The 16,125-nt window shown below is 38.6% G+C and overlaps 1 long non-coding RNA gene across 1 annotated transcript in view; it reads right to left on the bottom strand.

The window, feature by feature from the left end:
• The window catches only part of LOC132158098 (uncharacterized), a 67,870-nt gene that overhangs the window by 32,000 nt on the left and 19,745 nt on the right, over positions 1 to 16,125 (bottom strand). Inside the window, exon 4 of the long non-coding RNA XR_009437663.1 lies at positions 10,069 to 10,171. This is a non-coding gene — a long non-coding RNA (uncharacterized LOC132158098). The remainder of the gene's footprint in view (positions 1 to 10,068; positions 10,172 to 16,125) is intronic.

Here is a 16,125-nt window from a genome sequence, read left to right as displayed (position 1 = left end):
TCGTAGCAGTGGATGAAGATGTATCATATCGATCACAAGTGCAGTATGGAGTACCTCAAGGCTCCGTTCTAGGGCCGCTACTCTTCACGCTTTATATGTTACCCTTGGGAGATATCATCAGGAAACATGGTGTTAGCTTTCACTGTTATGCTGATGATACTCAGCTCTATATTTCTTTGCGGCCCGGTGAAACACACCAATTTGTAAAACTAATGGAATGCATAGTCGATATAAAAAACTGGATGACGAGTAATTTCTTGCTGCTAAATTCTGAAAAAACAGAGGTGTTAATTATAGGACCTAAAAACTCTGCTTGTAATAACCTAGAACACTGTCTAAGACTTGATGGTTGCTCTGTCAATTCTTCGTCATCAGTTAGGAATCTAGGTGTGCTATTTGATCGCAATCTTTCCTTAGAAAGCCACGTTTCTAGCATTTGTAAAACTGCATTTTTCCATCTCAAAAATATATCTAAATTACGGCCTATGCTCTCAGTGTCAAATGCAGAAAGGTTAATCCATGCATTTATGACCTCAAGGTTAGATTATTGTAATGCTTTATTTGGTGGTTGTTCTGCATGCTTAGTAAACAAACTACAGCTAGTCCAAAATGCAGCAGCAAGAGTTCTTACTAGAACCAGGAAGTGTGACCATATTAGCCCCGGTCCTGTCAACACTGCACTGGCTCCCTATCAAACATCGTATAGATTTTAAAATATTGCTTATTACTTATAAAGCCCTGAATGGTTTTGCAACTCAGTATTTGAATGATCTCCTTTTACATTATAATCCTCTATGTCCGCTACGTTCTCAGAACTCAGGCAATTTGATAATACCTAGAATATCCAAATCAACTGCGGGCGGCAGATCCTTTTCCTATTTGGCGCCTAAACTCTGGAATAAACTACCTAACATTGTTCGGGAGGCAGAAACATTCTTGCAGTTTAAATCTGGATTAAAGACCCATCTCTTTAACCTGGCTTATACATAACATACTAATATGCTTTTAATATCCACATCCGTTAAAGGATTTTTAGGCTGCATTAATTAGGTAAACCGGAACTGGAAACACTTCCCATAACACCCTATGTACTTGCTACATCATTAGAAGAATGGCATCTATGCTAATATTTGTCTGTTTCTCTCTTATTCCGAGGTCACCGTAGCCACCAGATCCAGTCTGTATCCAGATCAGAGGGTCACTGCAGTCACCCGGATCCAGTACGTATCCAGACCAGATGGTGGATCAGCACCTAGAAAGGACCTCTACTGCCCTGAAAGACAGCCAAGACCAGGACAACTAGAGCCCCAGATACAGATCCCCTGTAAAGACCTTGTCTCAGAGGACCACCAGGACTAGACCACAGGAAACAGATGATTCTTCTGCACAATCTGACTTTGCTGCAGCCTGGAATTGAACTACTGGTTTCGTCTGATCAGAGGAGAACTGGCCCCCCAACTGAGCCTGGTTTCTCCCAAGGTTTTTTTCTCCATTCTGTCACCGATGGAGTTTCGGTTCCTTGCCGCTGTCACCTCTGGCTTGCTTAGTTGGGGTCACTTCATCTACAGTACAGCGATATCGTTGACTTGATTGCAAATAAATGCACAGACACTATTAACTGAACAGAGATGACATCACTGAATTCATTTTGCATTATTGACACTGTTTTCCTATTGAATGTTGTTCAGTTGCTTTGACGCAATGTATTTTGTTTAAAGCGCTATATAAATAAAGGTGACTTGACTTTGTAGTAAATGCTGCTCCACGTGAAATCACACACATGTAGAGTATTACCGCTGATTACAGAACAGGCTTTACTGACAAGACGTGCATTAAATATCAGCCGATATTTATCGTTCATCCCTAATTGTAACAAATCACACATGATTCTGCCAATCAGAGGCATTCAGATTAGTCATCACTGAAACCCCAGAGATTTGTTCAGACTGAAACTCACGAATTCCCTCATTATAAAAAACTAAGTGCAGATGTGCGTATGATGTAAGTTAGAGATTAATTTATAATACACTGCTTTATTGCTTATAAGAGGAGTTATGAGTGCTTCAATACTAGCTAGACTGACTGTTTTCATTTAGAATGTGTTCATTCACTGCATGACTCAGTATAATAAAATGCATTTAGAATGCTCCCAAAATTCAAGATATGGGGGCAGTAAATATATTTATATTATTTTATATAGTTGATAAATATCACACGAAGAGTGCCATTTTTCAAATGTGATTTTGATTTTATACAACAGTTCAATAAACAAGAAGTTAATATTAAAGACTTACGGACCCTTTGACACATTTCGAACACTGCCTAAGAGAAATACTGAAGTATTCTCATTTAAACCCTTAACCATTATTTAACTTCAAGGATGCAGAAAAAGGGAATGAGAAATCATTTTATTTTTTACACTTAACTCCACTGTACTTACTAGGTAATATTTGTTTTTATTAATTCAGGGGAGCAGAATGAATGGCAGACCTTGGGTTTCTACATTAAGTACACTATACAATAAAAATAACCACAAATCTGTACTTGTTCCTATATAGTAATTTCTGAGCATTCTTTTACAATATAAGTCTGAGATACAAAACATGAAAAGTCCTTAAAAAAAGACACATGAAATAGATGATTTTCCACAAAAGATGAAAGCACCCTTACCTTCACCTTATCATGGCCTTCTTTCTCAGTATTGTTGAAATATTAAGATTAAATATGCTCATCTCTCCATTCTTTACAATGTGTCTATGTGGCATGATCTGTCACCTACATCACTAGAAGCATGCAGTTATAGACTGCAATGGTGGGTGCACACAGTTTTTAATATTAGTATTTTTCTATTAAAAAATAGCATTGCTACTACAGGTGGAGCTAAGTTCAGCATTTTCCTGTTATTAAGATAAACTATGCATTCAAAGTGAGCTGAATTGCAGTTTTAGAGGAATGCAGAATGAAGATGTAACTGAAAGGCCTCATAAATTAACACAATCAGAACAGTTTCCCTTAATGTCTCGGTGCATTTCCTATTGAAAACAGGAAGTAGGGTGAAAAGGTCTGTGCCATTTTTTTTTTAACATAACTAATATAGTTTACATCCAGGGGCGGACTGGGACCAAAAAGCGGCCCTGGACTTTCTGGCCCACAGCAGCCCACCACATAACGCATTGGCTCATTAATGTGCAGAATAATTTTTAACACCACTTATAGCATAAAAATATAACAAAATACAAGAAATGAGAAATTACCAGAAATGCTATTTAAACATTTATTTTAATTAACGCAGGTAATATTTGTAAAACAAAGGGAAACAAACAAAAGAACATACAAGACATACAACATCATTAATATAAAACTATTAAGACAATATATCAGCTAGTCATCAAGATTCAGGGCACCTTCTGGGAGCAGGTCAGCAGTTTTATGAGGAGGAGGAGATGGCTTGTGTATGTGCACATTTGAAAGAGAGATTTGAGGATTCCTGTGAAGGAGACAAAACAGATTAGGGATTATTCAGCATTATCTGTTATAAATATTTGTTAGTGTAACGTAAAGTGTAAAGCAAGTAGCCAAGACAACATAGAAATATGGTTAAACAGGGCTTATTGTACACACATCTGAAAATGACTACCTTCTTTTCCTTTTAATTAGGTGAGCAATTTCCGTAGTTGCTCACTTCTCTCAGCAATGCCATCTATGATCTGATCACTATCCAAGGCCATTAAAACATCTCTTTCTGAAGCCATGAGCATGAAAGCTTCTAGATGCTGTTGTGTGAGAGAGCTCCTGAGCCTACTCTTTATGAATTTTAGAGTGGAGAAGCTTCGTTCGCAAGCTACCTGGGTGACTGACAGTGCAAGTAAGAACTTGTAAGCAATTCCCAAAATGGGGTATGCATTGGTCAATAGGTTGAATTGACTAAGAATACGGTAACAACACACTGGACAGCTCTTGCAAGATGAACAGCTCTTGTTCACAATCTCCACCCCATCGTCTCCTTCAGGTACATCCTCTGTTGTCCTGATTGTGTATTCATCAAATGTTGATCTTTTCAATCTAGGCCACTGTTCAGCCAGACTTGAGAGCTCACTTTGTAAATTGGTCACTGTTGCTGTACTGTCAAACTTAAGCAAGCATTTGCTTAGTTCTTGAAGTGCGGTCTGCGGAAGATCGCTGGTGCTGCCCAAAATCTGGTCAAAGTTCTTAGGGTCCAGAAGAGCTCATAAAACCTGCCCAGAAAGCAACACGGACAAAAAGGTGCAAAATACTTGTGTTTACTTGTGTTCATCAAAAATTTTACAATTTAATCAACTTATTTTAGCTACATTTTAATAGACAAATTCAGCTGACTAATAAAAAAATAATAATAAGATAAAAAAAAAATAATAATAATAAACTAAGGGCCTACTTCTCTATACGGAGGGAAGCACACACTCCAAGCACACACTCCACACTAAATATAGAAGATACTATCAATTCACTGCATTGTTGCCCCCTGGGGACTACAAACTCAACACAAACAACACTAAAAGGTGAAGTGCCCACTAGAAACACAATTTCCAGTTTCACTGTATTGGGAAAGGTATGAGAAAGCAAGTGTGTGTGTGTGAGTCTTCCAGTCCCAGCAGTAATAATCAAGAGGAGTTGAGTAAGACCTGAGGCTATCACACTGTTTATTTGAGATTAGTACCGCAGTTATCAGAGGTGAAGGACCCATGCATGTAATTCGCCGCTTGACAAATTATGCAGGATGAATACAACAGCAATGCCATCAACAATACAAATCCACTGCCAAACGAAGAAAACACAGCCAAGGCTGTCACCTTTAATACAGGGGAAATACAGATGAAACCGGAACTGCAGCCTGGAACGTTCACAATTTAGGTGAATTATCATAAATGCACACAGTGCAAAAATTACTTCTGAAATTTGTATGTAAATATATTGAACTGAAATGCATACGCAGGTCCTAAAAGAGCTGTGAGCAGTATTTCAGTGCTGTCTCAAACACAGAGAACTTCTTGCCAGACACTGAATATTTATGCTTACAGCTGTACAGTTAAATTTATGTAACTTACTTTCTTTTGCTACCAAATTTACTGCTATTACTTCCAGTAAAATGAGTCATGCAAATACAACTTCAGGATATGGATGTTTTTCCACCTCCATGAGCAAAGAGAAAACAAACAAGTCAGCAGTTCACGTTTTACGAGGAAATTCCTCTTTCTTTCCCTCGTACGGCAGTCAGAAAGCAGATATGTGTCACAAAAGTCAGGGTACATACCTGAATGTTTATAATAAGTCACATGTTTGTGTGTTAAAATACCTCAGTGCCAACAAGTAATGACATTTAAATTCCTTAAGAAATTTACTACACTGTCAGCCAAAATGTATAAGTCCCAATTAGGTCACATTTGTTAACATTAACTAACAAAGAACATTACATCTGTGTTAACATTAGTCTTTGTTATGAATGCTATTTAATACAAATACAATTGTTCATTGTTATTTACAACTGTGATTGTAATACTGTATAAATAAACCTTGAAATGAACATTAAGATTAAGAGTTAAGTATTTTTGATAACACTTTAGATTACAAAAACACTATTCACTTTTAACTAGTTGCTCATTAGCATGCATATTATTCGTTTATTGAAGGAAAACTATTCCGTAATCTAAAGTGCTACCGTATTTTTAATTGTTAGTTCATGTTAACAAATTTTCACAAAACAACCTAATTTGTAAAGTGTTACCTGACACACTACATTACATTTTATTGAAGAACCATTCAGCATCCGTTAATTTTAATTGAAGGACAAAACTGAATAATCTATATTTTTTGCACTGCTTTTTGTTTTCCAGGTTTAACAGTCATCACATAAACGTCAGAGTACAATAACACATCTCTAATGAGACATTATGTCCTTATCAATTGAGAAAACACTTCACTTAATTATTTACAACAGCATACCTATGACATTTCAAGCTTTGAAAAAGTACAGCAGAGAGATGCATTCATGGATGGCGAGTGAATGTTTGTGTCGGCTTTGTAAGAGTTTCTATAGACACACAGTCTCCAACACAAATACAGTCCATTCATGCTTTGAGTGTACATGGACTTAGAGCTCCTTAATGTAACCGATTAAATCTGCAGCTTTTTCGGCTAAAAATTAACCCGAAATCAATATCTTAGCAAGTACATAAGCAGCCAGTGTTCAAAACTATCTCCTTCCTTTAGTCTGATTCACAACAGTTATCTTATAATAATGTTTTCTAATTTGAGTGTTACGGGTAGGTTTTTGCGAGAAATTCGAACATGATGTTGAATCATTACGTCACGTCCGTAAACATAAAGAAGTTGTTACAGCTAGTAGACTATCGCATGTGAGGATCCTGCAGGTGGCGGATCATTTTTAGCTTTTTGTCACAGCAGCCAGAATAATTAAATGCATCATTTTGATAGTGGATTGTAATCCATAAAGGATTATGTGTTTATGAAACAAGTGAATGAAATAAAATTACATTCCAATTATAAATGTGCTTCTGATTACAGATAGCCTGGGATTACAAAGATTTGTATTTGAAAGAAAACCAGTTTGAAGGGAGCATAATTTGATTTTTGGGTTAAAATAATTTCTTTATATTAAATTCGAAGAGTATGACAATTAGAGGTTAGACTGTGCAGAAGCTGAAATCTACACGCTAATATGGACTTGGTGGTGTATTTGGGATAATTGTCCTGCTGCATAACCCAAGTGTTCTTGAGCTTGAGGTCGCAAACTGATGGCCGGACATTCTCCTTCAGGATTTTCTGATAGAGTTCAGAATTCATGGTTCCATCAATTATGGCAAGTCATCCAGGTTCTGAAGCCTCAAAGCAGCCCCAGACCACCACACTACCACCAATATGTTTGAATGTTGGTATGATGTTCTTTTTATGAAATGCTGTGTTTGTTTTACGCCAGATGCTTACGACCTCCTGTGTGAATCGTCTTTGCGCTCTTGGGAGTAATTTTGGTAATTTTTCACGGCACTGTACGCCACTGGAACTGATGTTTGAAGAGCGTTTTTTTTTTAGTGTTGACTATCCTGGAGTTGGACTGGCTGTTTTAATTTAGTTTATATAGACACTCCTATTGGTCATTATTTACTCCCCCTTTTGTCATTCCGAAGCCTATATGACTTCATTCCATCTGTAGAAATATATATATATATATATATATATATATTTTTGCAAACTAAACAGTTTTGGTTGCCATTTACATCTATTGTATGGACAAAAAATACAATGGAAGTCAATGTGAACTTCTTCTTCAAAATATATCTTATGTTCAGCAGATGAAAACAATTGCTACCCCTTTAAATAGCAGTATGGTCTACAACTTTGTAGTAGTTTATAATATAACTACTTTTTCAAAAGGTTAGGTTGACTAGTTTAACTACTTGCAATTATGACTAACTTGACAAGCTAGATTTTCAAGGTAGTTTCTAAACATTGAGCACTGCTATTTTTCACAGCCTTTCTGTCTGGATTTCTTCCTCTTGCTTATTCCTTCTCCTTCGTCTGTTATCTTTCACTCCAACAAATGGTACCAATTATAAAATTCAACTAGCTTTTCTCACTATTTCCTCTTCTCAATCAACCCTCAACTCCACCGCAACTCACATTTTCTAATTTTTTTCTTTGACTCTCTCTTACTCCCTCCTTGCATCTGCGTCCCATACCCATGCTCTTTTGCTAGCACCTTAAAGAACCAATTACAGCAGAGCAGGGCCGAGGTGACTGGCATTAGCAAGATAGTGCTAATTGTAGAGGTTATATTTAGTGCTGGGTCAGAGCTCTCCAAGAGGAGGAGTGCTGATAACGATGCTGGCTGTATGAGATTGCTCGTAGATGACCATGTGCTGAAAAAAAAAAAAAAACAGGTGCGGAGGGCAGGGTTTGTTGCGTCTGATCCCAGCCTGCAGCAGCCTGGACCGCTTAGACAGAAGAAGAGGTCCATGAGGGGTTGTTGTGATATGGGGAAGCGTGCTGTGCACAGATCTACCAGAAAACAAGCATTTACAGGCCTCTACTTATCTGTGTGGCTTGGGATATGTGTGTGAGTAAGCTTCACTACAGTGGATAGACAGGAAGTGAATTGCAAAAACACATCTTTATGTGAAAAATACAAATGAAATATCCAGTATAAGTAAATGAACTAACAAAAAACAAATAAATACAAAAAACTTGAATGAATGAATAAATATAATTTTTTTTTTTTTTGGCTGTATTAGTATAAATTGCTTAATCAGATATGCTAAATACGGCTTGATTACAAATTTGAACGTTGCTCAATATTTTCGAAAAATGCCATTTTTTACAACTACTGTACATATTATTTAGTCTTGATTTAAGAACAAATGTTTCAACCAAATGATGTGCAGAGTTAGTTACAAACCTGATTAGTAGTCACTAAGAAAATTCAGTGCGATAAACATTTTATTTTTAATGAACAGCTGTTAATACATCTGTTCAGACCAACATGAACATTCACATGCTGTCCGTGTGACAGATTTATTTTTTTTTATGATTTATTTATTTTTTTACGAGTTTTTTGGTGTTTCTCCATTGCACTGTGAAAAAGGCAAACCAATAAGATCCATGCATTTGGTAACATGCCCTGAGCTGCTGCTGTTATACAAAAATATGACTTTGTGACACTAAGAAACAGACAATTTTGTAAAGCTACAATAGACAGAATCTAAAACGGCTATTCTGTCTCTGTACTCTTGTATTTGCTGTTGTTTGATAAAAAACCTCAGCAAATACCAACATCTGAATAGCTTTTGAAAGCATGTAAATACCATTTGCTTTCCTTTTCTTCACAATGACAATGTGGTGTCAGAAATGGAAAGTTACACACCGCTGCCTTTGTGTAGCACTCTATTTCTGCTCTTCCATAAGTGATAACCTTAACCTACTATCAGAGAGTGAATTTGCACTTAAGCTCTGCCCATATGCCATTTTTTACATTGGAATGAACAGACAAATCACATACGAAAACTGAATTTTCATGCCGAACATTTGTGCTGGAGTGAACAGGCTTTAAGACCATACGGAGCAACCGTAAATGTGATATTAATTGGATGGAAAACAAACGTGATGTCCGCACACTAATATAACGTGTTATTACATTTATTTAACGTGTTAGTTAATGCAGTCAACATAAATCTCAGCCTCTCTAGGACTGCATGTGTACGTAAGTGCGAACCGACACTCTTTTTTCCATGGTTCCCTCTCCTCCCAGGTGTTGAATGTGGAGAGTGTGTGTGAATCTGACTCATCTCCTTTGGTAAAAAACAAACACACACAAACGTACACCCACACACACCTCAGTGTCCATCTCGCCCTATGTTGTGGCGAAGACAGGCATGTGGGTCCAAAACTGTCAACATGAGTAAGGCTATTGGAATCCATTACTCAATAATTCAGCACAGAGAGCTGAAAGCGTCAGGGTGCGACTGGGCATTCACACGGCAGGCTGGGGGGAAAAAACAGCCTTGCACGGGCATGAACAGAGAGGCAACAGACAGCAACTTCTGCAGATGAGAGAATGAGTGAGAGGCTGCCCAGTAGCTGGGTAGATAGTGACAGATAAAAACAGGAGGCGATGGGAGGCTTTTATTGATGCCCAAGCATGGAGAGTGGGTGATGTGAGGGCTAGATGGGTGGGATACTAAGTAGATGTGGGCTACAGGGCCGCCACACATGAGTCCATGCTGATAAAAGCAGCAGTATCTGGTGGAAGCCCTTAAAAAGGCAGCTGAACACCCTCCCCCTCCATCAGAGTCACACACAAAGTCAGACGGCGAGATGAGAGCAATAAGGGTCTGGTAATGGAATGAAAACACTCCAAAACAAAACAAGGGCAGCTCTCTGAATGCAGGCCCTTTTCATGTGTGTGGCAGTGTCTGGGTGAAAAGACTATGTGGGTTTGTGTGTTCTGGTTCAGAGATAGGCTAGAAACCGGAGGGCCGATATATATATCAAAGCGAATGACGTTCAGATATACTGCACCTTGCTGGTAGAATGGTCGGAGTTCTGTGCCCTTCTGTCCAGTCAGATTGCAGAGGAGAGCCATGGCATTCTGCATCATGCTGCCGACTGTGTTATTCTTGTGCTCCTAAAAAAGAAAAGAAAAGAAAAGAAAAAAGAAAAAGTCTTCAATTAAAATCTCAAAACATCTAAAATCAATAAAAAAATTAATAAAATAAAAACTCTGAAAGCACCACATTCAAAGCTGTGTGTAAATTAGCTGATATTGCTGTGACTAAGCATAATTAGAATTCTGCACAGTCGGAATTGTTTATTAGTGGATCATACTGATGAGAGGTGTGTTTCATGTTTATAAACAAGTGGTTCACAACCCTCCCCACTAGGGAGCCTCGGCAATCTTCCAGGCGGGCACGAGTAAGTCTTAATATTATTTAAATTTAGTTATATTATCATAATCATATTTAAAATGATAAAAGAACACTGAAAATAAAGATGTACCACATTAAAAAGATATCATTTTTACATCATGTTTATTTCATTACAACAGAGAGGTAGATCAGCTTAGATAGGAGGGCTTTTGAATCTAGTCTCAGACAAACAGGGACCTGAAGTCAAAAAAGTTGAGAACCACTGTTCTAAATGAACAGGCCGGGTTAATGACAAATCAAGCAAAACATTTCTCACGGGATGCATTAAAAATATCTTAATTTGTGTCCCGAAGATGAACGGAGGTCTTACGTGTTTGGAACGACATGAGGGTTGACATGAGTAATTAATGACAAAATGTGCCAAATAACTCCCCTTAACCACGGTATTATCACTGAAACACAAGACTTTTTGTTGCTTATACCTGTAATCCAACGCAGTAAAACACTTCCAGTAAGGAAAAAAAAAACTGCCTGCTATAAAACTCACAACAGCAAAAAGTGTAGATCATCAATTCCACTTTTGTGTAACGTCTACTATTTTCAAGAGTAGAGAGTGAACCTAACCAAAGAGGGCAGAGGTGCTGTCAGATAGAGAGAGCCAAGCCTCTGCCCTTCTCATCTCTACCCCAGGGCAGACACCCGAGGCTGGGTGAGGCCAAGAGGGGGAGCTGGGTAAGACCGGAGGTGTCGGGACGGTGTTGTCTGGCTCTTTTGACTCTAGGGTCAAAGACACTGTCTAATCCTGGAGCGAGCTCAGGTCCAGGGGCCGATTAAAAACATGAAAAACAGACAAAGAAGAGCAGAAAGAAGGAGGGGAAAAAAATCGATGGGGGTTTTAATTAGAGGTCTGAGTGAGGCTTGGGAGAGAAAGAGAGATAAAGATGGAGAGAGAGGGGTCTGGCCAACTCTGCTGGCTGACAGACAGATAGAGAAGGGTATGTCTGTCTCAGGGGAATCTCTTAGCCCATCCACAGGCTGTGCAAGAATTTTCAAGGCCTGGAATCATTACTTTTTCCGCTTTATTTCCGCACGGAGCCTCGGGAGAGGTGGAGTGGAGGGGTCGTGCATTCATCAGGAACCTTCAGTCCATACATAAATATAGCACACACTCACACATACAAACTGCAGGAGAGACAATGAGGAAGCATTTAATATTGGGTCAGTGCTGAAAATAGCTTGCTTAACAAAACAATATTGATGTCACAGAGTGAAACAATCATCCTTAACATCTAACTACACAAGGTAGAATCGGATGTTTTACCCCTGATTTTACACACCATCATTGTAAAGAAGTCTATAATAATTGCAGAAAAATAACCATTAAGGCCCCTATACACTAAGCGAATTTTAAGCAAGAATTTATGTGACCTCTTTTTGAACAAAAAAAAGTCAAAACAAGGGAGGAACTTTTGTAGTTTGGAAAAACTTTTAGAGAAATTTCAATTTTGCATGCTGGTAAGCAACTTTAAACTAAAATTAGTCTGGGGCGGTCGGCCTATGTTGACATGGAAATCTTCTCAGGTTCATTTCTTCTGTTCAGTCTGTCAAGGTCAGACATCAGTTAAAAAAATTAACGCACTGGAAATCTGCTTTATAGTAGAAAATTAAGTTGTAATTCTAATTGAAAGTGACACTTTTAATGTGTAATACTGCAAAAGCAGTCTATTGTATATAAATAAACATGATGCGACTTGAGTGCCAAATTGGAGAACTGGTGCAAATGTATGCACATTGCTATGATCAGATGCTTCCTTAACTGTTTCATCAACACTGACATGTCTGTTGTGTGTTAAATATTGAATTGGACATTGGGCATTGTTGAGATGTTCTCAAACAGTATATTGCTGCTAGGGTAAAAAAAAAATTGATTGCCATCCTTTCCCTTAAACCAACTTTTCTCCTAATGACGTGTACTGGCATGAGGGCAGGACAACAAGCCCTATAGAAAATGGAAAATGCCAACAATCCAATAAATTCCCAATGGACAAAATCGACTATCACTCTTCATTTTTTTCCTGTGTGGAGATCGCAACTGATCGTGTAGATCATGAAGTTGTAGGGACTTGAAACGTGGAGGGATGGCAGTACTCCCACCGCCTACAACGTGACTAAGACTCACCCCAATCGGCCTGATGGGGACGCTACTGCGATCAACAGTCAAAAACTCCTCAACCATCAGTCGCAGCCTCATGTGTTTTATATCGTTAGGATCCTTGGGTCATGCCGGACAAAAGATATGCCTCAGATTTGCTTGCGAGACTGGTGAAATTTTTAGGTATTTCACATTTTTTGAAAAACATACATTTGCTAAGTAGTACTAGGTTTTTCACCTGATTGGAACCAAAACGGTGCAGAAAGATTCTCTGGAGAGTGAACATCTATAATTATCAAAAACCTGATACTTTCAGGATCAAACGGTTCGAAAGAGACAGGGCCACTTTAAAGTAAAGTAAAATGCCTATAACTACTGAACAGAATGAGATATTTTCGCCAAACTCAGAACACTTATGTACGAGCTCAATCTGAGGTCACAGGAAAAAAAAGAGCTTGGCCACTTGTTGGCACTGTAAGAAGGGGAAAAACATGCCCATAACTGTGCAACCATTTGTCCTATCAACATTAAAATTGGTGTGCACAGTCTCGGTCTAAAGTGTCACAAGGACATTTGCGTATCTCAAAAATCATGGACTTCATTGGCCAACAAAGTTTGAGCACCCATTAGACAAGGTTAATGAAGGCCATTTGGAACTAAACTTGTCAGGCCTGTTCGACTCATGGCCCTAAAGGGCAATATCACATTTTTCAAGGGCGTAAATGATTGTACAGTAGGTGAAAAATCCAAAATGACTACTACCGCTGAGTGTACCGCTGCCGCAGGGCGACGGCGTTAACTTCAAGTCAGTCACTTGTTGAAGTTGTTCACGAAACTATTGCCAGTTGGCACACAGCGAAAGTTTGCAAACTGACTGAAATTATTAAATTTTGTTTTGTAAAATGAGATAAAATAACAAAATGAAACAACAATAACATTATAACTATACATTATAACTGATAAATCATCAGAAAATTTACAGTGAGGCTTAATTCCAAAACGTGGTATAGTCATATATAGGCTGCAAGGGGGGGAATGGGACTCATTTTAAGCCCTGGTGTTTCATGCCTTAGACCGGCCCACTTTAGTTCAAGACTGACTACAGGCCTATTTAAATAATGTAGTGAAAACCTCAGTATATAGTCCTATGTCTGAAATAGTTAACTGTTACCTACACCCTTGTAATTCATTGTATTTTTGATCTCATATCTTCAACAGGTGCCTCTGTCGTAGGAATCAAAAGATATTTAAGTCGTCATTAGAGTTGCCAATTAACTTCAGAAATGGAAAATAAGGGACAATTGTGATTATAAGAAAATAAGGGACAGAACTGTCACGGTTGTTGTGTTCTAAGGAGGCACGCAATGCAGGAGCAGGACAATAACTGTCTTTTATTATAATCTACAAAGCAAACACAAGGCGGAGCTGGCGACTGGAAGTCCTGAGGTGGATCAGAGCGCCCAGATGGTGCTGACTGAGGGACTGACAGGCACCAGCAGAGATAGGGCTGAAGAACTGACTGGTCTTTTAAGAGGAGGTGGGAGGGAGGGAACACCAGAGGACAGGAGCTGGGCGGAACCAGCGGAGACCCAGTAGATTCAGGGGTGGACGGAACCAGTGGAGACACAGGATAACTGGGAATTACCTCCCCAAACTAGTCTTTTAAGTCAGTTTGAAAAATGTCCAATAGTTCCTCATAATATATCCCAGAGACCGGCTGCAGCTCACCCTTCCCTCCAAGTCCTAGATCTTCACCAGTACTCCCTTGGGGACGTGCGATGTTGCCGGATCACACACATGGTCAGATCGTGTTAAGTCTCAGGCTCCGGGGTGATGATCGGCTCAGTGGCAGGTATATGTACGCTGGCTCACATGTCTTAGCAGGCTCAGGTTCGGGAGTGGGGCTGATGGTGAATGGAGACCTGTTGTTCTCCAGCACCCACTCCATGTAAGTGGCGAAACCCTCCTAGGGACAGTTTGCTGGCAGGTGTGCCTTACACCGTTCTCTCAGGCTGGTGTGATAGAATATGTAGAGCGAGCGACCCGGGAATGTGCGTAAGGCACGCCAGATCAAGTCCCTGGTATGGTCCTCCAGTGAACGGTCCTGTTGCTCGAGCCACAGGAACTTAATAGCTGGTAAATCCATTCCGGGAAGGGGAGAAACAAAACAAAAAAGAAAAACGCCACTATATTGTTACTCATTTTGAGGGTCTGCTATTCTGTAACAGTTGCTGTGCTCTAAGGAGGCACAGGAGTAGTCCAATAACAGTCTTTTATTATAATCCACAAAGCAAACACAAGGAATCAAGCTGGGATAGCACAACATGTAGACCGAAATAAAAGCAGACAAAGGACCAGGGTAAAAAAAACACAGAACTTAAGTTCCAAAAATAAACACAATACCATTCCTAATTGAAAGAAAACAAGCTGACAAAAAGATTGATACTAATATTAGGAGATAATATCGCATAACAAGAGTTTTATAAGTTACTTTTTGCAGGCCGGTCATTTTTGACCAAGAACACCACAAGTATAACAAGGTTGAATAAAATAAAAAATGTTTAACGAAAAAAATATATAATAATTCAGTGGAAGTAGTTGTGCCCTGTCTAAACAAAGCGTGTAAAGAGTAAAAAGCACATTTTGGGTGTCCACCTACTGTACGTCGCGCAGTTTTTCACACATAGGGTATTCATATCATATGATAAAACTCCTCATTCCGGACAACTATTGCTGTCAATCAAATCATTTGTTTCTTTTTTTCCTACTATGGAAGTCAATGGCAACCACCAGCTGTTTGATTACCAGCAATCTTCAGTAGGGGTGCACCGATATATAACAGCCGATGATTAATGCGCATCTAGTCAGTAGCCATTGTTAATTGACAAGCTGCGCAAATCCACGTTCATTATCACCATTGATTTGTGCAGCTTTTCAATTAACAATGGCTCAGTCTAGTAACAGCTTCTCTATGTGAAATCACACACCTGATGGAATTGACCACTGATTAGAAAACCAGCTTTACTGTGTAGCCGCACTGGGTTGTACATTATAATTAACTCAAATGATATATAGGGAATTTTAATAATTAGTCAGGAATATGATTAATATATATATATCTCATATGACAGTTACATTCAATTTATTGAAGATGAAAAATAGGTCAATTGTATATATCAATAACTCATTACAGGGCACTGTAATTTACTCATTAATATGTCAATATTCCATTCATCATATCAATTATAGTGATATCCCTTACTGTAAATTACCGCAAATCAAACAGTGGTTTGTCCAGCAAACGGTCGTAAGATTAACTTATCAACTTTCAATAAAGTTATCACTTCTTATAATTCAAGGAAAAATATTCTCTGGCCATGAAAACATTATGCTATCATTATGAAATTTCGGTTACTAAAAAGTTAAGAGCTTGTAGCTAAAGATCAGACATTTCATTGACTCGTGAAGTGAGCGCTTAGAGGCAATCATGAATATATATTGGTCTTTAATAATTGAACTAATAATACATCAAACTACAAATCACACAGAGTAAATACG

The sequence above is a fragment of the Carassius carassius genome, chromosome 15 (assembly GCF_963082965.1).
Source record: "Carassius carassius chromosome 15, fCarCar2.1, whole genome shotgun sequence".
In the NCBI taxonomy this organism is placed as follows: domain Eukaryota; kingdom Metazoa; phylum Chordata; class Actinopteri; order Cypriniformes; family Cyprinidae; genus Carassius; species Carassius carassius.
The sequence above is the reverse complement of the archived record's forward strand: the minus strand, read 5'-3'. Positions and strand labels throughout refer to the sequence as shown.